The sequence below is a fragment of the Chiloscyllium plagiosum genome, unplaced genomic scaffold (genome assembly GCF_037043375.1).
Source record: "Chiloscyllium plagiosum isolate Xiang-an unplaced genomic scaffold, Cpla_swu_hap1 HiC_scaffold_4, whole genome shotgun sequence".
NCBI lineage: Eukaryota > Metazoa > Chordata > Chondrichthyes > Orectolobiformes > Hemiscylliidae > Chiloscyllium > Chiloscyllium plagiosum.
The window spans coordinates 99,184,859-99,211,884 of record NW_028270142.1 but is presented as its reverse complement, the minus strand read 5'-3'; the positions used below and the strand labels follow the sequence as shown (position 1 = coordinate 99,211,884).

The window sequence follows — 27,026 nt, the reverse complement described above, 5'->3', positions numbered from 1 at the left end:
AATGGATAGGTGGAAGGAGGTTAAGGATTAGTGGTGCTGGAAGAGCACAGCAGTTCAGGCAGCATCCAAGGAGCTTCGAAATCGCGGTTAAGGTGGGGGTGATAGGCCGGAGTAAGGGTGGGGGCGGAGAGGTCAGGAAGAAGATTGCAGGTTAGGAAGGCGGTGCTGAGCTCGAGGGATTTGACTGAGACAAGATGGGGGGAGGGGAAATTAGGAAGCTGGAGAAATCTGAGTTCATTCCTTGTGGTTGGAGGGTTCCTAGGCGGAAGATGAGGCGCTCTTCCTCCAGCCGTCATGTTGCTATGGTCTGGCGATGGAGGAGTCCAAGGACCTGCATGTCCTTGGTGGAGTGAGAGGGGAAGTTGAAGTGTTGAGCCACGGGGCGGTTGGGTTGGTTGGTCCGGGTGTCCCAGAGGTGTTCTCTGAAACGTTCCGCAAGTAGGCGGCCTGTCTCCCCAATATAGAGGAGGCCACATCAGGTGCAGTGGATGCAATAAATGATGTGTGTGGAGGTGCAGGTGAATTTGAGGGGCGGGGCTCAAGGGCGGAGGAGCGGGAAGTGGAAGAGATGCGGTGGAGGGCATCATCGATCACGTCTGGGGGGAAATTGCGGTCTTTGAAGAAGGAGGCCATCTGGGTTTTTCGGTATTGGAACTGGTCCTCCTGGGAGCAGATGCAGCAGAGACGAAGGAATTGGGAATATGGGATGGCGTTTTTACAGGGGGCAGGGTGTGAGGAGATGTACTCTAGGTACCTGTGGAAGTCGGTCGGTTTATAGTAAATGTCCGTGTTGATTCGGTCGCCCAAGATAGAAATGGAAAGGTCTAGGAAGCGGAGTGAGGAGTCTGAGACCGTCCAGGTGAATTTGAGGTCGGGGTGGAAGGTGTTGGTAAAGTGGATGAACTGTTCAACCTCCTCGTGGGAGCACGAGGCAGCGCCGACACAGTCATCGATGTAGCGGAGGAAAATGGTGGTGGGGAGGGGGGTGCTAGTGTAGCTGCAGAAGATGGACTGTTCCACATATCCTACGCAGAGGCAGGCATAGCTGGGGCCCATGCAGGTGCCCATGGCTACTCCTTTGGTTTGGAGTAAGTGGGAGGATTGGAAAGAGAAGTTGTTGAGGGTGAGGACCAGTTCAGTCAGTCAAAGGAGGGTGTCAGTGGAAGGGTACTGGTTGGTACGGCGGGAAAGGAAGAAGCGGAGGGCTTTGAGTCCTTTGTGATGGGGGAATGGAGGTGTACAGGGACTGGATGTCCATGGTGAAGATTAGTCCGGAGTCCTTGCGGGGTCAGTCGGTTCTGTAGGCAGGTGCTGAGGAAGGAGATGTACAGGGTGTACACCAGGGACATCCAGTCCCTGTACACCTCCATCCCCCATCACGAAGGATCGGCACTGCCTTGTGCTCCCACGAGGAGGTTCAACAGTTCATCCACTTTACCAACACCTTCCACCCCAACCTCAAATTCACCTGGACCGTCTCAGACTCCTCCCTCCCCTTCCTCGACCTTTCCATTTCTATCTTGGGCGACCGAATCAACACGGACATTTACTATAAACCGACCGACTTCCACAGCTACCTAGACTACATCTCCTCACACCCTGTCCCCTGTAAAAACGCCATCCCATATTCCCAATTCCTTCGTCTCCGCTGCATCTGCTCCCAGGAGGACCAGTTCCAATACCGTACAACGCAGATGGCCTCCTTCTTCAAAGACCGCAATTTCCCCCCAGACGTGATCGACGATGCCCTCCACTGCATCTCCTCCACTTCCCGCTCCTCCGCCCTTGAGCCTCGCCCCTCCAATCGCCACCAGGACAGAACCCCACTGATCCTCACCTACCACCCCACCAACCTCCATATACAGAGTATCATCCGTCGTCATTTCCGCCACCTCCAAACGGACCCCACCACCAGGGATATATTTCCCTTCCCTCCCCTATCAGCGTTCCGAAAAGACCACTCCCTCCGTGACTCCCTTGTCAGGTCCACACCCCCCACCAACCCAACCTCCACTCCCGGCACCTTCCCCTGCAACCGCAAGAAATGCAAAACTTGCGCCCACACCTCTCCCCTTACTTCCCTCCGAGGCCCCAAGGGATCCTTCCATATCCGCCACAAATTCACGTGCACCTCCACACACATCATTTATTGCATCCACTGCACCCGATGTGGCCTCCTCTTTATTGGGGAGACAGGCCGCCTACTTGCGGAACATTTCAAAGAACACCTCTGGGACACCCGGACCGACCAACCCAACCACCCTGTGGCTCAACACTTCAACTCCCCCTCCCACTCCACCAAGGACATGCAGGTCCTTGGACTCCTCCATCGCCAGACCATAGCAATACGACCGTTGGAGGAAGAGTGCCTCATCTTCCTCCTAGAAACCCTCCAACCACAAGGGATGAACTCAGATTTTTCCAGCTTCCTCATTTCCCCTCCACCCCACCTTGTCTCAGTCAAATCCCTTGAACTCAGCACCGCCTTCCTAACCTGCAATCTTCTTCCTGACCTCTCCACCCCCACTCCGGCATATCACCCTCACCTTGACCTCCTTCCGCCTATCGCATTTCCAACGCCCCTCCCCCAAGTTCCTCCTCCCTACCTTTTATCTTAGCCTGCTTGGCACACTTTCCTCATTCCTGGAGAAGAGCTCATGCCCGAAACGTCGATTTTCCTTGGATGCTGCCTGACCTGCTACGCTTTTCCAGCAACACATTTTCAGCACCGTTTTAAATGGACAGGATGTGAAACTGCGAAAGATTTTTAATCACAGAACTATTCCTGTACAGGTGATTTTCAACTTTTTGCAAACCATAGGCTTTATGCAACTTGATTTGAACCATCAGACTTCACTGCGGCATTGAAACAACTCATACTGCTCTACATTGGATTTCTGAGGAGCAGCAACATCATCAGCAGCAGAATTAAACACAGTTTACTAGTAGCTTGCTTTTTTGGGCACCTTCCATTGGACAAAACACAATTTATTGGCAAAGGAAAGCAATACCACCAGTACAGGTTATACAGCTTTCTCAACGTGATTACGCTTCAGTGCCTCAGGAATTGAAATATCATGGTCTGTTTATTAATAAAAATTCCACCATACCATGACAGATGTTGAACTATAAAGCAATGGAAATCTAATATTAAAAGATGGCCTGATGTAACCATTTATTGATTGTCGTAAAAACCTGCCTGGTTTACTAATGTCCCTTAGGGAAGGAAATGTGATCCCACTTATACCTTTACTCCTAAATACACTTTGAATTAGCTCTCGGAAGCCAGTCAGTTCAAGTGGCAATTAGGAATTGGTAATAAATGCTGGTCCAGCCAGCAACGTCCACCTTCCAAGATGAATAAAACAATTCCACTTTGTGTTGTTATCTGATTGGAACCAACCAACTACTTGATCTGTTTTGGTAATGATGGAAGTTTGTGGTCACAATTTGTCCAGTTTATAGGAACTCAAACTGAAACTTAAAATTATAATTTAATAGTAACTTTCAAGTCTTCTTAAAAGTTACTTGTAAGAGTAACTTTTACTTTTCTTTGTCATTTTGTAATTTATTCTGCTTTCTCTGTCATTTCCTAATTAGATAGCGGTGGTGGCTTCAGGATAGCAATGTGGTTAAGTTACAACTGGCCACAGGTTTGGCCAGCACCTTTCCAGTCAGGGAGTGCGGATGGATCGATACATATGAAATAAGGTACAGATGGTTGTTCAAGTGTTTTTAGATATATAAATATTTTCATGTTAACATCAATTATCAACACTGGGATGCTCATGATCTCAACAGAGGAATCTTTAAAATGGCCAGATACTTTACTAGTTGTGATGGAATAAACACCCTAAGGAATAGATTCTTCCATGTGTCAAACTGATAAAGCCTTCTTCTTCAATAACCTACACATCTTCAAGAAGCAATTAATTTTGATTATAGTTGCACTTCTTCATTAGAGCTGGAGTCGATGTTGTCACTGAATGGGATTGTTTACAATTTAGGCACATTTTCAGGATATCTGACTGTGGCAAGTGTTAATGAGTCAAGATTTGACTGGTGCTGGAAAAGCTGAAAAATGTGTTGCTGGAAAAGCGCAGCAGGTCAGGCAGCATCCAAGGAGCAGGAGAATCGATGTTTTGGGCATAATCCCTTCTTCAGGAAATTGACATTTCAGGCAAAAGCTCATGATGAAGGGCTTTTGCCCAAAACGTCGTTTTTCCTATTTCTCAGATGCTGCCTGACCTGCTGTGCTTTTCCAGCACCACTCTAATCTTGACTCTAATCTCCAGCATCTGCAGTACCCACTTCTGCCTATGGCAAGTGTTAATGAGTCTACTGTGGTCTTTTTGGCTATAGTTAACCTCAGCTGGCTGGGCAAGTTGGAATGCCAAGATTGTTTTCTTTTTAAAAAGCAGCCTCCTTGAGGAAGCATTCCATAATTCCCAGTCAAGCAGTCCCCAGTAAGGTGAAGGAGGTGGAAGAGAATGGTGGTAATCAGGAAGCCACTGTGAGCTCAGGGTGACAGGCCAACCCTGTCTACTGATGTGGTAGGAATAGTGAGGCCTCTGTTGGGTTACAATCAGCTCATCAACCATGCAATGGCAAGGTTGACTAAAATGAAGCGACTGTCGCCAACCCATGTGGGAATATCCATCGTCCCCACTCCCTATCCTATTGGTATGTTTAATTTCGATCCACTCAATAAAATACATTTCTCACACTTATAACTCTACTTTCTCTCCACCAGGACTACAGCAGAGGTGAAGGCCGAGGGGATCAGCGGGGTTTCAGAGTGCACAGCCATCAGTGACGAAAGATAGGGATCTTTCCTGGTGACAAAGGAAGAAATGGCATTGCACATGGAAATAAGAATCACTAACTAGGATTTACAATCACCACTAATTAAAAATCTGTGACTGGTGTCTTTTTTTCCTTTTTCCCCATGTGAGTTCTAAATCATGCCTTTCGGTTCCCCCAGTTACATTAACTGTGACACAGGAGCTGTAGCATGACGAGATCTGTGAGGCAAGGTATGCTCAGAGGAAGTGCATTCTAAGGAATCATTATTACATAACCCGTGAGCATCCACTACTCGATTATATACACACACCAATGGGATCATGTTCAAAGAATGACTGGAAACAGTGAGTGGCAAAAATAGGCTCTTGTGTTTAGCAATCACAGCAGAAGTTCGATGCAGCACTAGCATCCCAATATTCAGTTCTTACAAAAGCCCTTTTATACACAGTTCTTACATATATTATAATTCCATTACTGTAGTGTTACTTTGTTTTATCTATAGTACACAAAGGTTTGAAAGGCTTCTGTCCTGGGAGACAGGAGATGGGTTAAAACAAGTGCTGGCTGCTACTTCTGATGGGATTAACAGTGACTGTTTGGTCTGCTTGTATAATTAAGAGTTGTTAGTCCTTTTGTCTTTTAAGTTAGTAAATGTTAGTAAAAACTAGGCCTATGTGCTCTAAATGCTTTAGAAATTGTATCTGTACTTAATAAAAGAGTAAAGTATATTAAACTGATTACCATAGCTGGGTTGTGAGATTTGTTTACTATTTGCCAGTGTGACCTTCATTCATTCATGCAATTTCACTTAAATGCTGTTTTGACAGTTAGTTTCTTAAAGGGATAATGGCCCTGTTAAAAGGTATTTTAAACAGTACATGCTAATTGGGGAAACTGGTGTTCTGTAATCTGTTCAGGTCCAGGAGGTGGTTGGTAAGGACTAATTAATGTTATAATGTTTCGTGGAGACTTGATAGTTAAAAATCATAGTTAAAAATCACACAACACCAGGTTATAATCCAACAAATTTATTTGGAAGCACTAGTTTTCAGAGTGTTGCTCCTTCAGGTAGTTGTCTTTTGAATGGACCTCTTAAATGTTAATTGTGATCTCTCTGCACCTTCTCTGTGGCTGTCACACTGTATTCTGCACGCAGTTCTGCTGTCATGATCCACTTTGTATGGTACGATTTGCCTGTATTTTTCACTGTATCTTAGTACATGTGACAACAATAAATCAAACCAAAATAATAACATCTGTAAATACATTAATGAATGGATTCCATTGTTATTATATCCTTTTCACATTAGGAGATAAACCAAACACAAAAGACCATATATTGTCTCGCCTAGGCTCTGCACAGGTGTAATACAATATCTCTACTTTTATCTTCCATTCCCCTTGCACAAGATGCTAAAGTTCCATTTCCAACCCAGAAACCTGCTTTATCTGCACACTAACATTTGTAATTCAAGTACCATGATACCCAAATCCCTTTGTACCACTGAAATCCACACAATCTCGTATGTTGCTTTCTACTCTTTGTGCCAAAGTGAAAATAGTATGTTGCTTTCTACTCTTTGTGCCAAAGTGAAAATGTTCACATTTTCCTGTATTATTCTTTGTTGCCAGATTTCGGGCCACTCACATAAGCTGTATGTATTCCTATGTAATATCCCTGCCTCCTTTTTTTCAGTTTACGTTTTTACTTGATGGCAGCTGAAAATGTAACTACCATACATTTAGTCGCTTTATCCAAATTATTCATACAGTTTGTAAATCAAGTCATAAAGATGTACAGCATAGAAACAGACCCTTTGGTCCAATTTGTCCATGCCAACCAGATATCCTAACCAAATCTAGTTCCATTTGCCAGCAATTGTCCATATCCCTCTAACCCCTTCTTATTCATATAGGTAAAAAACAAGGACTGCAGATGCTGGAAACCAGAGTCTAGATTAGAGTGGTGCTGGAAAAGCACAGCAGGTCAGGCAGCATCCGAGGAGCAGGAAAATTGATGTTTCAGGCAAAAGCCTTTCATCAGGAATAAAGGCAGGGTGCCTGCAGAGTGGAGAGATAAATGAGAGGGGGGTGGGGGTAGGGAGAAAGTAGCAGAGAGTACAATAGGTGAGTGGGGATGGAGGTGATAGGTCAGAGAGGAGGGTGGGGGAAGGTAGCAAAGAGTACAATGGGTGAATGGGGGTGGGAATGAAGGTGATAGGTCAGAGAGGAGGATGGAGTGAATCGGTGGAAAGGAAGATAGGCAGGTTGCAGGCACCCTGCCTCTATTCCTGATGAAGGGCTTTTGCCCGAAACGTCAATTTTCCTGCTCCTCAGATGCTGCCTGACCTGCTGTGCTTTTCCAGCATCACTCTAATCTAGACCCCTTCTTATTCATATACCCATCCAGACGCCATTTATATGTTGTAATTGTACCAGCCTCCACCACTTCCTCTGGCAGCTCATTCCATACACACACCACCCTCTGCGTGAAAAAGTTGCCCCTTATTTCCATTTTAAATTTTTCCCCTCTCAACATTGATCTCTGTCATTAATGACTGCTTATCCAGCAGGAAAAGCATTTATCTGTTGTATAAAAACAGAAAATGCAAGAGAAACTCAATCAGTCCAGCAGCATCTGTGAAGAGAGAAAATTAACTAATGTGTCCAAGTGTTCTGAAACATTCCAAGGAACGGTCATTGGGCTTGACATGTTTGGTAGTATTGCCAGTGCCTCGTGAAGCAAAACCCATTTCTCCCACATGAGGCTTTGAGCCACATTTTCATTTCTCGAATCTTAATTCCCTATGCCAATATGCCTGCAGCTTTGGTAATAATTCAGAAATTATTACTTTTATGGTTCTGCTTTTCAATTTAGCTCCTAGCTACTCATCAAGACTACTTCCTTAATCCTGATCTGTCACTGTTACCCAAAGGCAACATGACAACCAAATCCTTCTCTTCCCACACCAAATTTCTCCACCCTGGAGGAGATATCCTTAACCCTGGTACTAGCCAGGCAGATGCTCTCTCACTCTCTCTGTCTCCCCCCCTATCCTTCCCCTTTCACATTTTTTTAAGTGAAGTCTCCATCATTTTCTTTCTCCCATTGCAAACTATTTTAAATGAACTCTGGGTTTTCGCCATTGATATAATTTAATGTGTCTCTCAGCTTGGGCACCTGAAACAATTTAAAGCCACAGAATTGATTGGCAGAATGTCAAATGCTGGCAGCAACAAGAAAAGTTGTCGATCTTGCTGCCATTCTTTTTATGGATCAAGCTGGACCCATTCCATTTTCAAATATTAAATGTTTGTTGGGTGAAAGTTATAAGAAATTGTGTTTTTGCTTTTTTTAGATAAAAAATAAGATGGAAACTGCTGAAAAGTAGGATTGCATTTCGAAATGCACAGTTTTTTCTTCCCAATTCCCACTCCACACTTGCCACCCAGGACGTACATCAGGGCTGCTGGCAAGGTTATTAGCATAATTCATGCAAATTGTGACAATATGGACATATTCGATTTGCTTTTCATGCAGTGAGTGATACCATACTCAGTCATTAATTGTTACAACACTTTCAGTCACAGGAAGAAACAACAAATTAATTTTTCCATAATCATTGCACTCTTCACAGGATTGCAACTAAAAGAAAAGTTGTGTGATTAAAATATTATTGCCGAATATCATCTACAGTCAAATTCCCCCGTTCATTATTTGAAAATGTGCTGTCCACTCAAAGCATTCTATGCACCATATCACCCATTACAGAATAATTTGTCATGGGATACAATATTCTATACTAAGAGATTTCACCCATCTTTATCATCATAAGGGATGTCTAAGGTTGCTCTTGTTTTGGTTAGAGGCATGGTATCATTTGATCATTGTTGCCAAATCAGAACACACCATAAAGTCATACCTTACCGAGTGTCATTTTTAAATCGACATACTATCACCACACAAGTAACATGTGCTTGGTTCTTCCAGGTAATATTGGCCATGTGTCAATCCCCATATTACAACTAGTTTTTCCACTAACAACAGCCTTTTCTGCCAGGATTCATTGCTTTTTCATCAAAAATTACTATTTCGTATGTGAACAGACGTTCTGGGACTGAACAAATTTACTTTTCCACAGTAATTGACAATCAGATTGTTGCATACTAGTAATAGCTGAACAGATCACTAGAGAAAAATGTTAGTGTCCAGAGAGAATGAGGAAAATAAACATTTACTTAGCCTTTACTGAATTCTGATGAAACAGCTAATTTGTTGCATGCTTCAAGGTGAGGCTATCCAGTCAGCCTAGTGCTCATGAGTAGTAGTTTTCATTGAACCTACATCTGAGATCTATTTTTGGACTTGTTAATGTGCTCCTTAAAGGACACTTTTATTTACTGAAGCAACAAAAATATCTCCACAAAGGCCAGTATCCCATCACCAAGTCACCCTTTATTTACCCAAGTGCATGGTACTTGACACTAGTCTGGCTCTCTCTGAGCCAGGTCCCAGAGTGAACAGAATCTCTGGCACACCTGTCAGCCAGGACTCCCTGGCTGGACCAGATTAACAGTCCCAATCAGGAAACTCATTTTACGAGGTCCACCTGACTGACCTCATTACAATCACTACACAACATGCATAGATATGTTCAGCTTGAAACCTATCCAAATGAATCCAATTATAAAACACATTCACTATTTGTGGGGGTTTTTCCAGGCATATTTCCTGTGTGAAAGGCAGCTCTTTGTGGTAAATTGTAATATATTTGTGCTAAGACTAGAAATAATATTGAAGATAAAGCATTGAAATGTCAACTGACCAGAGTTGATGATGATCTCCTTTTTCCAAGAAGCTTGTTTGAGTGCCAGAATACAGTTACATGTGAAACAATATCTTTATTTAATGAAAATTTCTTTTATTAATATCTGTATGATGTGTCATTACATATTCATCAATAAGAACAAGTTCCAAATTATTGTTGAGGATCACCATAGTTAAGGGGCACTTCAGGTATGACATGAGTTAATCTGAAGGATTTGAGCTATAGAGAGAGGTTTAATAGGCTGGGGCTGTTTTCCCTGGAGTGTCAGAGGCTGAGAGGTGACCTTACAGAGGTTTATAAAATCATGAGGGACATGGATAGATTGAATTCTCAAAGTCTTTTCCCTGCAGTGTGGTGTCCAGAACTAGAGGGCATAGGTTTAGGGTGACAGGGGAAAAATATAAAAGAGACCTAAGAGGTAACGTTTTCATGCAGAGGGTGGAATGTGTATGGAATGAGCTGCCAGAGAAAGTGGTGGAGGCTAGTACAATTGCAACATTTAAGAGGCATTTGGATGGGTATATGAATTGGAAGGGTTGAGAGGGATATGGGCCGGGTGCCGGCAGGTATGACTAGATTGGGATGGGATATCTGGTCGGCATGGACAACTTGGGCAGAAGGGTCTGTTTCCGTGCTTACATCTCTATGACTCTATGAAGTTACAGCTGGGGACTAGGTTGATTAAGAGTAAGATAGAGCATTTCAGTTAACTTCATAAACAATGATCATATCAGTCATTTAAGATTCATTTCATTTATTCCTATTCATGAAAGTAGTCAGGTTAAAGAAAAGTTAGGTAAACTACAGAAACATGCATAGATACTGATACAGTAGTGAGAGAGACTTTCTATGAAAATGCAACGTGGCTGAACCAGCATTAACCCTGAGGCCTGATTTGGAAATGGAATTTGAGAGTGGCTCTATTCCCAGGGAAACAAACTAAGCAATGGGCTTTAATCAAAGAGGGGATCAGAGAGGAGATAGCATGGCACCTGAGAAAATAGGGAGTGGTGAGACCAAGGGTAAAAGGCACCCCCTCACTTTTGGAATCTGTGAAAAACAAAACATTTGTCTAAAACAGAACATTTTATAAGGCAAATAACATATTGGCTTTCATAATGTACTGACTTAGAACATATAAATATCTGATGAATCCTCAATGAGTTAAAGTGCTGCTCATTTTTGTGGATATTGACTGGTATGGACTATCCCAACATTGGCTCAATAAATGATCGTTGACCTGTATCTCAAGACTCCTGTGATTAGTTTAGACCAGAAGACCATAAGGCACAGGAGCGGAAGTAAGGCCATTCAGCTCATCGAGTCCATCCCGCCATTCAATCATGGCTGATGGGCATTTCAACTCCACTTACCCGCATTCTCCCCGTAGCCCTTAATTGCTTGTGACATCAAGAATTTATCAATGTAAAGATTTGCAAGATAATCTATTGCAACACCACCTTTCAAGCAAGGTATTTTCCAATTAACAATATAGGCATACTCCATTAGTTAAGTTACAGTGAAGCTGCTTTTCAACGTAGGCTTTTCCAGTGTTAAAATACAATATTACACTTGTATTATATTAAATAACTCAAATAACACTGTCCAATCCTAGTAATATATTTCCATTATCTCATTCTTTGGTTTGGTTTGTCCTTTTTCTTCTGGTAATTATCCATCAGCAAATATTTCACTTTTCACGTCAGAGGTAACTGCAAAGCAATTGTATTTTGCATTATACTGAAACTAAATTTTACTATGTCCCGATTCCTCCAATGCACTAATCATTCATCTTATTGGTATTTTTTATTCATGCTAGATCATTGATTGGATGTACAAAGACCCAGATATTGTGATCAGCAATGAACAAACATCACCACCTATTCAATACACTTACATTAGTCAAAAAATGTTTGATGGATTTTTGAGCTGCAACTTTCAGTGATTAAAGATCCATGACAGTCTATCTCCCTATCTAATATTCTTACTATGTCACATGGACCATAAAATTATTTAACACCAAAGAAGGGTGCCAGGAGCATATTGGAGGATTTCCAACTCCTTCTAGATCAAATGAAGACAGTATGCAAAATTTCATGTTGCCTGCTTATTCAAATGGTTTAAATGTAAGTATCTGCACCTTGGAAAGGATGCAAAATCATGAAAGACTAGTGCAACATAAAGCTAGTCTGACTGATTAATTAACATGAGGTGCATTGAAAGATGAGAGGCTAGCCTCATGATGGATAGATGCCTTGTGAAGATGAATTCACTGATTTGGAGCACACCTGTTGAGTTATTAGGTCTTTCATAATACTGCTGCCAAATTCTCTGGCCCGGATGCTGAGAGCTGACCACCTGTGGCCATCTGCTGTCAGTTCCTCTGGTTGTCAATAGTAACATTCTGGTCCCCTGGGGAACCACAGTATTTCTCCTCTAGCCAATAATGGTGTCAGCACTGCACATCTTACTCTAAAGTCCTCTCTGCCGTGTTGCCCCATTGTCCTTGTTTTAAATGGTATTAATGTTTTCTTTCAAGAAGTGTAGGCTGACTCAATATCATTGAAAATGCAAAAACCAAAGAACTACATTTCCTGGAAATAATTCAGAATGTTAACGTTGCTTTCTCTCTACAGATGCTGCCAGACCTGCTGAGTTTTCCAGCAATTTTTGTTTATCATTAAAACCTTCTTCTCAGTAAAAAGGTAGAGCCAATGCCATAAAGGGAAAGTCAGCAGGCAGAAATCTGTTCAGTCCCAGCTACAATCAAATAAGTGAGGTGAGAACATTATATTTGCATGCTACCCATTTCAAAAAGAACTGGTAAGGGTAGGTCACAAATCACAAAGACCAAGCAACAGGGCAGACAGATTTTAACTCTGTATCTTTAGTCATCAAGAGAATGCTATATTTAAACGCATTTCCTTTCTCCTCATCGGAATACTTCTAAGGTCATTTGAATACTCCACATTGTTCAGTTGCAGCTTATGCACAGAACTTTTATTCCAGTCCACCAAGTCTAGATCCTTTAACTTGTTGAAGTTGGTATTCTTCCAGTTTATTATTTCCACATTTGATTGCTTCATGCCCTTTTCCAAAGGGAATGTAAACCAAACAGTATTGTAGTCATTGTTTCCATAACATAACCCTACACAAACTCTGCCTTGCCCTAGAACCAACCCAACACTGTTTTGTTCTTCATTGGGCTTGAAAATATTCTCATAAAAACAAATTTAAAAAGCTAACCTCTCCACATTTCTGGAATTTCTACCTTTTTTTTGCTTTAACATTGTTATTTTCCCAATGTGTGTTCGAATAATGTTAATAAGTACATTGATTATTAATAACATTAATAATCTCTATATTTCTCTATATATATTTCTATATTTGTTCTATATTTCTGCAATTTGGTGAAATTGGGCTCCACAAGTTCCTTCCTTTCTGATTCCAGGAATGAGATACTTCAGGTACACTGGTAGATTGGAGAAGATGCGATTGTTTTTCTTTGGAAAAGAAAAGATTGAGATAACAATTCACAGATTGTGAGAAGCGTTAATGTCTTAAATGTAAATAAATGTAAATAAAAGAAGGCAGAGTTGGCCAAGATGAACTGGAAAAGTCAGTTAACAGATAGGATAAGAAGGGAGCAGTAGCAGATATTTAAGAAATATTTCATACCTTTCAGCAAATAAGTGTTCCTTTAAGAAGAAACACTGTGGCTAACAAACCATTGTTATGTCATGGCAGTGAACCCCTCTTAATTAAACCAAACGTCCAGAAAAACTCACCTTGCCTCGTAATCTGTTAAAATATGAGTGATAGAGAACTTCCAAATTCCACTAGTTAAAGAAAATAATATCAATTTATTCTATAACTCTAAAAGTGACCATTAACAAACAACTATTCACAACTCTAAGGCCCCCCTTTCTCTTAACCGCTTATTATCTGCCTCCAACTCTACAACAATATACTGTTCCAATAAAACACTCATTAAAATTACATCAGCTTAATTTCAAAACTATGCAGTGGCTGCCATCTCCGGTATCTTTTTTCTTTCAGCTGAAGATCTCTCTGGGTCATCTTCTTTCTTTTAATGTGAAGATGTTTCATATAAAAAGGTACCTTTGATGGAGAGTGTTTCAATGCCAAGTGCTCTCGATGGCAGTTCTTCTGTCTGACTTTCAAAATGCCTGTTTTTTTTGTCCTTCCAATATCGGATTGTCTCATTGGTTCAAGGTTGGGCAAACAATAAATTCAAACTTGATTGGGATTTAGTATCCTGAGGCATAGTTCAAACAGATTGGTTAAATTTGAATTGTTGTCAAAACAGCAACTAACTCAGCTATCAATTTCACAACAAAATGTTACATATTTTCAATTTTCAGTACACTCTGAGACTACTGACAGGTGCTTGTAAGCTCTCAGTGCAAAACAGCATTCACTCTCTCTTAAAGGTACAGTACATGCCTTCAACTTCATAACACAATGTTAAAGGTAATTTCAAATTGAAAGAAAAACTAGATAGGATGGTAAAAATAGTAGTCAGAAGATTGGACTGATTTTAGAATCCAACAAAGAAGAACGAAAAATAAGAAGAAAAAATAAATTAGAATAGGAGGCACGGTGGCACAGTGATTAGCACTGCTGCCTCACAGCGCCAGAGACCCGGGTTCAATTCCCGCCTCAGGCAACTGACTGTGTGGAGTTTGCACGTTCTCCCCATGTCTGCGTGGGTTTCCTCCGGGTGCTCCGGTTTCCTCCCACAGTCCAAAGATGTGCAGGTCAGGTGAATTGGCCACGCTAAATTGCCTGTAGTGTTAGGTATAGGGGTAAATGTAGGGGTATGGGTGGGTTGCGCTTCGGCACGTCGGTGTGGACTTGTTGGGCCGAAGGGCCTGTTTCCACACTGTAATGTAATGTAATGTAAAAAAAAATGTAAAAAAAATGTAATGTAAAGGAGAGGAAGTTAACAAGAAAAATAAAAACAGTTGGTAAAAGATTCCTGAAGTGCTAAAAAAGAAAAAAAGAGTAAAGTGAAAGTAGATCATTTTGAGGATGAGAATTGGGAATTAATAATAGGAAACAATTAAACAGTAGCAGCATAAACATATTTTGGCTTCACAGTAAAAAAAGACAAAAAAGCTCCAATAATGCTAAAAAATGCAGAGCGAGAATGAGCAGGACAGAAAAGGGAGGAGAGAGAGAGAGAGGGAAAAAAGAGAAAGAAAGAGAGAGAGAGAGAGAGAGAGAGAGAGAGAAAAAAATGACCACAACGTTAAGGTAAAGTTACAAAAAAAACTGTTAGATCTATAAGGTAGCAAGTCCCTTGGCTGCCCAGGTAGTGAGATAGCTATGATCTTCCAAAATTCCCCAGATTCACAAAATATCCCAGTAGAATCCCGAACTATAGGCTAATGAGCTTAAAATTATTCATAAGAATATGCTAGAAGCCATTATTAAGGACATAATAGTATGATATTTAAAAGTTCAACATGGTTTTGTGGAGGAGAAATCATGTTTGACAAATTTATGAGTATTCTTTAAGGAACTACTAAGCAAGGTAGATAAAGAGGAGCCTAAAAAGGCACAAAAACAGTAAAAAGATGGTAAAACTAGGAATGAGGCCAATTATGGACCATAATGAGAATATCAACATTGATTTGTGGGGGCAAGACAGAGCAATTAAATGAATACTTTGCATCTATCTTTACCAAGGAAACATATATTAATATAACCCTTTAACAGAGAAAGATATTCGGTCACTAGAAGGTTTTGAAATTTGTAAGTGGAAGGTTTTGGATACACTGTCTGTGTTCAAAGTTGATAAGGCATCAGCATTGGATGAGATTCAGTATTCTTCAGTACAAGGGTACTAAAGGAAGAGGGAGTGGAATTACAGAGGCACTGGTCAAAATTTTTCAGTCTTCTTTTGAGTTTGTGGCTAGGAGACTTCAGAATTGCAAACTTTGTGCCCTTGCTTTAAAAATGGTGTAAAGATAAATCCAGCTTACACACCAGTCAGTTTAACTTTGGTGGCAGAGAAACAATGGTTGGAATCTTATTGGAGCATAGATGATGTGGACAATGGTAGGATCTTAAGAGAAATCCAGCAACGACAATCTCAATGTTGAGAAAAATTTGCTGCATCTTTTAATGAAGTTCCAGTCACGTACTCCTGAATATTTACCGTATATACTTGTGTAAAAGTCATATTTTTTCAGCTATTTTTAAAAGGTTCTGTTTATTGGGTTAACTAATACACGGATACTAGTTTTGAGGGGCTGAAATTCATGCTGCAGTTCAAAATACCGTATTATGAGCAGAAGTTCATTTGATTAGATTAGATTACATTACAGTGTGGAAACAGGCCCTTCGGCCCAACAAGTCCACACCGACCCGCCGAAGCGCAACCCACCCATACCCCTACATTTACCCCTTACCTAACACTAAGGGCAATTTAGCATGGCCAATTCACCTGGCCTGCACATCTTTGGACTGTGGGAGGAAACCGGAGCACCCGGAGGAAACCCACGCAGACACGGGGAGAACGTGCAAACTCCACACAGTCAGTCGCCTGAGGCGGGAATTGAACCTGGGTCTCAGGCGCTGTGAGGCAGCAGTGCTAACCACTGTGCCACCGTGCCGCCCACAATTTGATTGCACAACTAATCCAAGCTAAAGAAGAAAAGCAAAATAAATTACAGTAAAGGTAATTACCAGATAAAAACAAGAGAAACAAGAATGAATTACTGGTAGTAAATTTTATTCATACATACTGGTTCAAAAATTTAGCATGTCAAAAATTAATTGAAATCGTTCAAAATCACATTGTTCAATATCATCATGGCCTGGTTTAATGGCACACTTAAAATAAAACATTTATTAAAATCTAAATGTGTAAGTTCCTTGAACTTACCCGCCAAATTCTTCAGTTTCCCCCCCATTTACTCCCGTATGTTGTGAACCTCAGCAACATTAACAAATTTGTCAAAGAATTAAAGATATATGTAGCTAATAATTTTCATTTTTATTCAGATATAATGGCACAATTAAAATGATTAACTTTTTAACAATATTAACTGTCAAAGTGCAATAAGTACCGATAGACTTAGTACCGGTCTAGATGAATGAATGAATGAATCAATCAATCAAAAAGTCCCAAGTGGGCTAAGTAAAGTTATGAATGAATGAATGGAGACACAATATAGTAAACAAAGAGTGATGAGTACGGTTACCGGTATGAATGAGTGAATGTGATGTATTTTAGGTGGGTGAATGGGAACATGCCGTTTCCTTTGTAAGAGGTTTATAATGCAATATAGTAGGGTCAACTTTTACAGGAGATATATGAAAAATACAAAGTTTTTTGGCTAAAAACAAGGGGTCGACTTAGACATGAGATCGATTTTTACACTACTATTTACACAGTAGTTCCCAAATTAATCTCCTTGTAATGATGTCTTTACAATGGCTATAAGATCATATCTATGAACCTGTTAATTCATTTGTGTCTTCTGAATACTACGTGCCTTTAAATAAAGAGCCATTAATGTCACATTTCTTGAATCATTTTTCCACTTCTGACCCTATATGTTGCTGTTTCTTATGCTTGTACACTTTATCCTTTCTGTCCCACTCTGGTTATCCATATCAAAACAGATGTGTTGCTGGAAAAGCGCAGCAGGTCAGGCAGCATCCAAGGAGCAGGAGAATCGACGTTTCGGGCATAAGCCCTTCTTTAGGAATCGGGTTTATGCTCGAAATGTCGATTCTCCTGCTCCTTGGATGCTGCCTGACCTGCTGCGCTTTTCCAGCAACACATTTTTTAGCTCTGATCTCCAGCATCTGCAGTCCTCACTTTCACCTATATCAAAACAGATGCCCAGTAATGCACCATATTATTTTCCTTTGTAAGCCAATATATCCCTTACCACAATCCGTCCCCCACCAAAAACTTCAATTAGTTTAAGGCCCTCCCTTACCACACTAATGTTTGTTCAATTGGACAATGGTCCGACTGTTCTGAGTTTAGCAAGGACAAGCTGATTTAGCATGGTAAGTACATTACCCACTGCTGACAGTCAAAGGAATGTAATGTTTAACATGGTCTACCAGTCACTGAGATGTGTATCCTATCCATCTGACATCATAATGTCACTCAGTCAAATACTTCATTAATCAATTGGGTGGTAGGTAGAATATACGTTTGGCTTGAGGACAGATCCAGTTAACGGAGAATAGTTAACAGTCCTCACTAACAGGATGCCATTATAGCACATGCTCTAAGTTATTTAACTGACAAAATCACCACGTAATATAATGCCTGATAGCCTATTCTTGCAGAAGAAGTTGGCATACAACAGGAGACAACAGGAACTAAAAGGAGGGCGCAGGTCGGGGTGTGGGGTGATGGCATGGAAAAGTAAATGTTCCTGAATATTTTAGCCCCATGTTGGATGCAGTGTTGATCATCTTGGGGAAGGACATCAGTGAGACCATAATCACCAATAGGATCAAAAAGATTGATAGTAAGGGTATTAGTATGACTAATTCTCCAATAGTACTTCCATCAACCATGAATTAATGGACTGAGAAATTCCAAAGTTAAAATTCACACACCAGATTATAGTCCAACAGCCTTATTTGGAAGCACAAGCTTTAGGAGCATTGCTCCTTCGTCAAGACAAAGAGAGAGGACTTATACACTTAATGGTGAGGTCCTAGGGAGTGTTGCTGAACAAAGAGACCTTAGAGTGCAGGTTCATAGTTTATTGAAAGTAGAGTCGCAGGTAGATAGGATAGTAAAGAAGGTGTTTGGTATGCTTTCCTTTATTGGTCAGAGCATTGAGTATAGGAGTTGGGAGGTCATGTTGCAACTGTACAGGTCATTGATTAGGCCACTTTGGGAATATCGCATGCAATTTTAGTCTCCATCCTATCAGAAGGATGTTGTGAAACTTGAAAAGGTTCAGAAAAGATTTACAAGGATGTTGCCAGGGTTGAAGGGTTTGCGCCAAAGAGAGAGACTGAATCGGCTGTGGCTGTTTTCCCTGGAGCGTCAGAGGTTGAGGGGTGACCTTTTGAGGTTTATAAAATCAAGAGGGGCATGGTTAGGATAAATAGACAAAGTCTTTTCCCTGAGGTTGGGGAGTCCAGAACTAGAGGGCATAGGTTTAGGTTGAGAGTGGAAAGATATAAAAGGGACCGAAGGGGTACCTTTATAATGGCTCCATTCCTGATGAAGGCCTTTTGCCTGAAACATCGATTTTCCTGCTCCTTGGATGTTGCCTGACCTGCTGTGCTTTTCCAGCACCACTCTAATCTAAATTCTGGTTTCCAGCATCTGCAGTCCTCACTTTCGCCTTAAAAGGATGAATATATGAATTGAAAGGGTTTAGAGGTTTATGGGCCAAGTGCTAGCAAATGAAACTAGATTAGTTTAGGATATCTGGTCATTATGGATAAGTTGGACCAAAGGGTCTGGTTCCGTGCTGTATGACTCTATGACTCTCTGACTCTAAGTAGCTAAGTGACTTAGCTACCTGATACAGGGGCAGGAGTCCAGAACTAGAGGGCATAGGTTCAAGGTGAGAGGGGAAAGATATAAAAGAGACCTAAGTGGCAACTTTTTCACGCAGGGGTGGTACGTGTATGGAATGAGCTGCCAGAGGATGTGGTGGAGGCCGGTACAATTGCAACATTTAAGGGGCATTTGGATGGGTATATGAATAGGAAGGGTTTGGAGGGATATGGGCCGGGTGCTGGCAGGTGGGACTAGATTGGGTTGGGATATCTGGTCGGCATGGACGGGTTGGACCAAAGGGTCTGTTTCCATGCTGTACATCTCTATGAATCTATATCTCTTCTAAATAAACCTGTTGAACTATAACCTGGTGTTGTCTGATTTTTCATTTTGTTCACCCCAATCCAGCACCAGCACCTCCACATCATGAGAAATTCTAGAGAGTGTAAATATATTCTTCTTACTTTCTCTTCTCCCCTCACCTTTACCCATTCCTTGTTCATTTTGTAAAAATTTCTGATACTGAAGTGCTGGAATTTGCAAGGATGGTCAAAGAAGTGGAAGAAGTCGAGACACCAACATCTGGTATTACAGTCACAGTTCCACTATAACCTCAGTAGAGATCACTAACACTTAATTTTGGAATTTGAAAATCCAAATACTTACTTAAAGAATGAAGCCACAAGATTCAGTTTAAAACAGAGATTTACTCTACTAAAATAAAAGAACATTACTCCTAATCACTACACGTGCTTTTTAAATTATCATAAATAATAACTGATAATAAATCATACTGAAAATAAAAATCCATTTTTAATCTCATTGGTAGCAGAATGTTCTCAGTTAACCAAACTCCTTACATCCATTATTAATAATTCCAAAGTAACCTGGTCAAATGATCATTTACTGGAAACCAGTTACTGTTTAAGAGAAATCAGTTCCTCGAGTCATCTGATTCTTAAAGAGATAAAATATATATATTTCCCTGCCATAAAAACACGTGTTATCACATCAGCAGCTGACACTCTCTAGATTAGGATGGAGGAGGTATTTGCATACATATAACAGGGGGTGAAGAGAAAAGGGAACATACAGGTTCCCTAAAACCAATTCAAACTGCTACATGTAAAAAGTAGACAAACACCATCCAAAGATTCTACACCAGAAAGCAGCACTTTCTTTTTTCTCACCCTTTTCATTACATTGTGAAATTCTTAGGAAAAAATAGTGAAATTCATTAAAAAGAATTCAGAGTCAGAACTACAAATGTTGTTCAACATGTATTCCTTTATTCTCTTTGTAAACTCCCTTTGCTGCTTTTGGGGAACATTAGTCTTTAGTGGACAAATTTAAAACACAACTTTCAACAGCTATTAATTGTAGTTAAAGGAATACCTGATAGAATGACATCTTCACATGTGCGTCACAAAGGGTGTCACCAGTCCAGCTCTGTATCAATTTAAAATAATGAAAGCTGAATCTTAAAAGTCAGTAAATGTTAGCACAAGTTACTCAATCTTCATATTTCATTCTTAGAATACAGCATCTCTGATTTGGCCAGCATTTATTGGCCATCCTACTTCCCTTGAACTGGATGGTTTCTCAAGCCATTTCAGAGGGCAGTAAACAGTCAAACATATTGCTAGGGGTCTAGAGTCGCATGTAAGCCAGACCAGGAAAAGACAGCAGATTTCCTTTTCTAAAAGCCATTGTTGAACCAGATCAGTATTTACAACAATGGCTTCATGATCTTCATTAAACTTTAAGTTCAGTTTTGTTTTGAATTCAAATTCCACCATTTGCTGTGGTTGGAATTGACCTGGGTCCTTGGAATAATTTCTAGGTTGCTGGATTACTAGCCCAGTGATAATATCATTAGGCCATCACCTACCCCTTGAATATAAACAGATATGCATAATATTTTGCATCAGTGGCTTAAATTGATGATGAATAACAAAAACAGAGGCAAGTCACAATCATATTTATTTTGTTTTGATTTAAGTTAGATTAAGAATTACTGAAGAAGTTCAAAGAAGTACTTTGGTGCTCAGCAATGAGCCAGGACAGGTCTCAGATCCCGCGGTGGGAGAACAGTTTGGTGACAGTGACCACAACTGCCTCACATTTACCATAGCCATGTAAAGGGAAAGGAGCAGTTACCATGGGAAACTAGTTAATTGGGGAAATGGAAATTATGACGCGATCAGACAGGAGCTGGGAACTACAGATTGGGAGCAATTGTTCTACAGAAAGGGCACAACAGACATGTGGAAACTGTTTAAGGAGCAGTTGTTGTAAGTGATGCATAAATTTGTTCCTCTGAGACAGGCAAGAGGGTTAAGATTAAGGAGCCTTGGATGACGAGAACAGAGGAGCTTCTCGTCAAAAGGAAGAAGGCAGCTTATATAAGGTGGAGCAAGCAAAGATCCAGCACAGCTTTACAGGATTACAGGATTACTAGAAAGGAGATCAAAAATGGACTGAGGAGCGCCTGGAGAGGATATGAAAAAGGCTTGGCAGGAAGGCTTAGGGAGAACCCAAAGGCATTTTACTCATCCGTGAGGAATAAGAGAATGATCAGGGAGAAGTTAGAGCCAGTCAGGGATAACGTACGCAACTTGTGCATGGAGTCTGAGCAGATAGGAGAAGTCCTAAATGAGTTTTTGGCTTCAGTTTTCACTAAGGAAAGTGACATTGTTGTGAATGAGAATTTTGAGGAGCCGGGAAACAGGTTTGAACAGATCAAGATTGAGGAAGTTGATGTGCTGGAAATTTTGGCAAACATTAAGATTGATAAGTCCCCAGGGCCAGACCAGATTTATCCTAGGCCACTCTGGGAAGCGAGAAAGGAAGATGCTAAGCCACTGCTGAAGATCGTTGCTTCCTCACTCTCCATGGAAATTGTACCAGAGGATTGGAGGGAAGCGGATGTTGTTCCTCTTTTCAAGAAGGGCAAACTTGATTGAGATTTTTGAAGAAGTAACAAAGAGGATTGATGAGGGCAGAGCGGTCGATGCAATCTATGTGGACTTCAGTAAGGTTTTTGACAAGGTTCCCCATGGGAGACTGGTTAGCAAGGTTAGATCTCATGGAATACAGGGAGAACTAGCCATTTGGATACAGAACTAGCTGAAAAGTAGAAGACAGAGGGTGGTGGTGGAGGTTGTTTTTCAGAATGGAGCCTGTGACCACTGGAGTGTCACAAGGATCGATGCTGGGTCCTCCATTTTTTGTCATTTATATAAATGATTTGGATGCAAGCATAAGAGGTTAGTAAGTTTGCAGATGACACCAAAATTGGAGGTGTGGTGGACAGTGAAGAAGGTTACCTCAGATTACAACAGGATCTTGATCCGATGGTCCAATGGGCTGAGAAGTGGCAGTTAGAGTTTAATTCAGATAAATGCGAGGTGCTGCATTTTGGGAAAGCAAATCTTAGCAGGACTTATACACTTAATGGTAAGGTCCTAGGGAGTGTTGCTGAACAAAGAGACCTTGGAGTACAGGTTCATAGTTCCTTGAAATTGAAGTACCAGTGAAGAAGGCATTTGGTATGCTTTCCTTTATTGGTCAGAGTATTGAGTACAGGAATTGGGAAGTCATATTGTGGCTGTACAGGACATTGGTTAGGCCACTATTGGAATATTGCGTGCAATTCTGATCTCCTTCCTATCGGAAAGATGTTGTGAAACTTGAAAGGGTTCAGAAAAGATTTACAAGGATGTTGCCAGGGTTGGAGGATTTGAGCTCCAGGAAGAGGCTGAGCAGGCTGGGGCTGTTTTCCATGAAGCATCGGAGGCTGAGAGGTGACCTTATAGTGGTTTACAAAATTATGAGGGGCATTGACAGGATGAATAGACAAAGTATTTTCCCTGGGGGTGTCCAGAACGAGAGGGCATAGGTTCAAGGTGAGAGGGAAAAGATATAAAAGAGAACTAAGTGGCAACGTTTTCACGCAGAGGGTGTATGGAATGAACTGCCAAAGGAAGTGGTGGAGGCTGGTACAATTGCAACATTTAAAAGGCATTTGGATGGGTATATGAATAGGAAGGGTTTGGAGGGACATGGGCTGGGTGCTGGCAGGTGGGACTAGATTGGGTTGGGGTATCTGGTTGGCATGGATGGGTTTGACCAAAGGGTCTGTTTCCATGTTGTACATCTCTATGATTCTATGACTCTAAGGATAATAGAGAAACCCCTGGCAAATACAGACCAGTTAATCTTGCATCTGTGGTCAGCAAGGTTTTGGAAAGAATTCTGAGGGATAGGACTTATGACTATTTGGAAAAGCATAGCATGATTAAAAGCAGTCAGCATGGCTTTGTGAGGGGCAGGTTGATCAAAGTCGAGCTGTGGATGTAATGTATCTGGACCTCAGCAAGGCATTTGATAAGGTTCCCCATGGTAAGCTCATTCATAAAGTCAGGAGGTATGGGATACAAGAAGATTTGGCTGCCTGGATTCAGAATTGGTTGGCTGACAGAAGGCAGAGAGTGGTTGTAGATGGAATGTATTCTGCATGGAAGTCAGTGGTGAGTGGTGTCCCGCAGTGCTCTGTTTTTGGGCCTCTGCTCTTTGTAGTTTTTATAAATGACTTGGATGAGGAGGTTGAGGGGTGGGTTAGTAAATTTGCTGATGACACAAAGGTTGGAGGTGCCGTTGATGGTATCGAGATGCTGTTGCAGGCTGCAGCGCGACATTGACAGGATGCAGAGCAGAGCTGAGAAATGGCAGATGGAGTTCAACCTGGATAAATGTGAAGTGGTGCATTTTGGAAGGTCGAACTTGAGTGCTGAATCTAAGATTAAAGACAGAATTCCTGGCAGTGTGGAGGAACAGTGGGATCTTGGTGTTCAAGCGCATTGACCCCTCAAAGCTGCCACTCAAGTGGATAGGGTTATTAAGAAAGCATATGGTATTTTGGTTTTCATTAACAGGGAGATCGAGTTTAAGAGCCGTAAGGTATCCTGCAGCTCCTCAAAACTTTGGTGAGACCACACTTGGAACATTGTGTCCAGTTCTGGTTGTCCTATTATAGGAAAGTTGCAGAGGCTTGGGAGAGGGTGTAAAGAAGATTTACCAGGAAGCTGCCTGGACTGGAGTGCTTGTCTAAGCTAGAACATTTCTCTCTGGAGAGAAGAATGAAGAGAAGTGACCTGATTGAGGTGTACAAGGTAATGAGAGGCATGGATAGAGTCAATAGCCAGAGACCTTTCCCCAGGGCAGGATTGACTACCACGAGTGGTCATAGATTTAAGGTGTTAAGAGAAAGGTATAGAGGAGATGTCAGAGGTAGGTTCTTTACGCAGAGAGTTGTGAATGCTTGGAATGCGTTGCCAGCAGTGGTGGTGGAAGCAGAGTCATTAAGGACATTTAAGCAACTGCTGGACGTTCACATGGACAGTAGTGAATTGAGGGGTGCGTAGTTTAGGTTATTTTATTTAGATTAGGATTACTCCTCGGCACACCATTGTGGGCCGAAGGGCCTGTTCTGTGCTGTAGTTTTCTATGTTCCATGTCCTTCAAGGGGAAAATGCAACTCAAAATTATACAGCATCTCAAAAGAATTACAGTTGTACAGAGTTAGGAATCTGGGTGACTTATGTGAAGTTCCAGCACTGCAACCATTGTGAAAAAGCATACTTGTAGACTATGGACCAACAAGCCTTCTGCATTCATTGTTATAGAGTCATAGAGTCAGACAGATGTGCAGCACGGAAACAGACCCTTTGGTCCAACTCGTCCATGCCTTCTGCAAAGTTGCTGTTTATTGTCACAAGGTACAGTATGGGCTTTCACATAAACAAGTGTAATTATTTAAAATAATAATTAATCACATTTTCTAGAAAATAGCTGTTTGATTAATTTGTTGAGAACTCACAGAAGTTGAACTTTGTATTTCATATGTCATGATTAATAGAATGGATGGAATGGAAGCATGTTGCTAATCACATTTCCTGCTACAATATAACAGGAAGAAAACGTATTCTTATGGTTCCTTCCATGTCTTATCAGATGACATCCTAAAACGTTCTACAACACCAACTTTGCAATATTGATATGTCTACAGATGTGAAAGTCAAGTTCCATAGAGCAAGCTTTCACAAAAAATAAAATAAATGAGCAGTTAGTCTGTTTTTGATGATTGGTTGAGAGTTAGTGATTAACTAGAACACTCGGAGGATTCCCATGTGCTACTGCAATTAATGTTATGGTCTTTCTTATCTTCATTTGAGACAGTAGAAATGGACTTGGTTGAGGAATACAGAAATAGGAGAAGGCCATTAGCACTTGACCCTGTTCCACCGTTCAGATAAATTTGGGTGCTCTCTACTTAAGGCCATTCACCTGCCTTTGTTCTACATTTCCTGACACTTTTACCCCTAAACTCTTAATCTATTGCTCTTGCTCTTAAAAAAATTAACTTGACTGAACAGCTACAGATCTTTGAGCAATGAAATCCCATTTGTCTAGTACTATGTGAAAAAAAAAGCAAATTTCATTAATCTATCCCTAATGTTACCTTACTGAGGATTTCCCTACGAAAAGAAATAAAATCTCTTTCCACATTATCAACATTTCTTAATTATATTGCATCACATAATTAGATGAAAAACCATCTAAGACTTTGGAACTGGTCCTCACGATAGAACTCTTTATACGTGGTTAACATTAGCATTCAAAATTCAATCCTTCAAATAATCTTCCAATCACTATTGCACAGATATTTTAGCCGAGATTATGTGCAGAGTGTGGCCTGAATCAATGATCCATTGCCACTGAAACAAGGATTCTACCATTGAGTCATTCTTAGTCATTATTGGCCACTTGTTACAAATTCAGGTTCCTGTACTGGAGATCACAGTGGGTCAGACAGCATCCATGGAGAGAGAGAAAGTTAATATTTTGAGTCTAGATGTCTCTTCATCAGAGCTGATGTGAAGTGTGGAGTGGGCAGCATTTATACAATGGTGGAGGGATGGAGTACTGGGGGAGAAAGGATGTAGTTAGTCCAGATAAATGACTTGGAATGTGAAAATGGCAGAACAATGGTGTGTCTAATTGCCAAACTGGAAAGAACAAACAGTTGTAAAGTGCCTAGTCTGAAGATGAAATGTTGTTCTTTCAGTTTGTGTTGTGATTTGCTGGAGCATTGCAGCATACCGAGTGTAGACAAGTGGGCATGCGAGCAGGACCCTGTGTTAAAATGAACTGCTACTGGAAGGTTGGGGTCATGCTTGGACAAGGACCAGAGGTGTTCTGCAAAGCGGTCACCCAATCTGCATTTGGTTTCTCCAATGTACGGTAGGCCACATTAGATGTAGTAAATGCAATATACCAGACTTGGGGGGGGGGGGCGGGGGGTACAGCCTAAATGCTGTTTCACCTGGAAAGACTGTTACTGCCCTTGGATAGTGAGCAGGGAGGGGGGGGGTGGGGGGGGGGCGGGGGGTACAGCCTAAATGCTGTTTCACCTGGAAAGACTGTTACTGCCCTTGGATAGTGAGCAGGGAGGGGGGGGGGTACAGCCTAAATGCTGTTTCACCTGGAAAGACTGTTACTGCCCTTGGATAGTGAGCAGGGAGCAGATGAAGGGGCAGGCATTGTATCTTCTGCGGTGACATGTGAAAGTGCCGTAGGAAGGGGATGTGGTGTTGGCAGTCAAGAAATGGACTAGGTGTTCCTGTGTTGTAATAGAGGAAATGACTAGTGAGGCTGAAGGCTTTGAACTCGTTCTCTTTTGCCTAATTGCAGCGAGATTCTGATTTGTCACTGGATTGATCAAGGACGCTTACCCATTTCAAAATGAATATGTTCAGCCTCAGCGGTGACATAATTTGCACAGGTGCTGATGAGCATAACGATGA

At 41.3% G+C, this 27,026-nt stretch overlaps 1 long non-coding RNA gene across 1 annotated transcript; it reads left to right on the top strand.

The window, feature by feature from the left end:
* Positions 1 to 2,619: 2,619 nt before the first annotated feature.
* Positions 2,620 to 6,064, top strand: LOC122549551 (uncharacterized). Its single transcript, XR_006311572.2, has 3 exons — positions 2,620 to 3,022; positions 3,601 to 3,711; positions 4,754 to 6,064. It is a non-coding gene; the product is annotated as an uncharacterized LOC122549551 (long non-coding RNA).
* Positions 6,065 to 27,026: the final 20,962 nt, after the last annotated feature.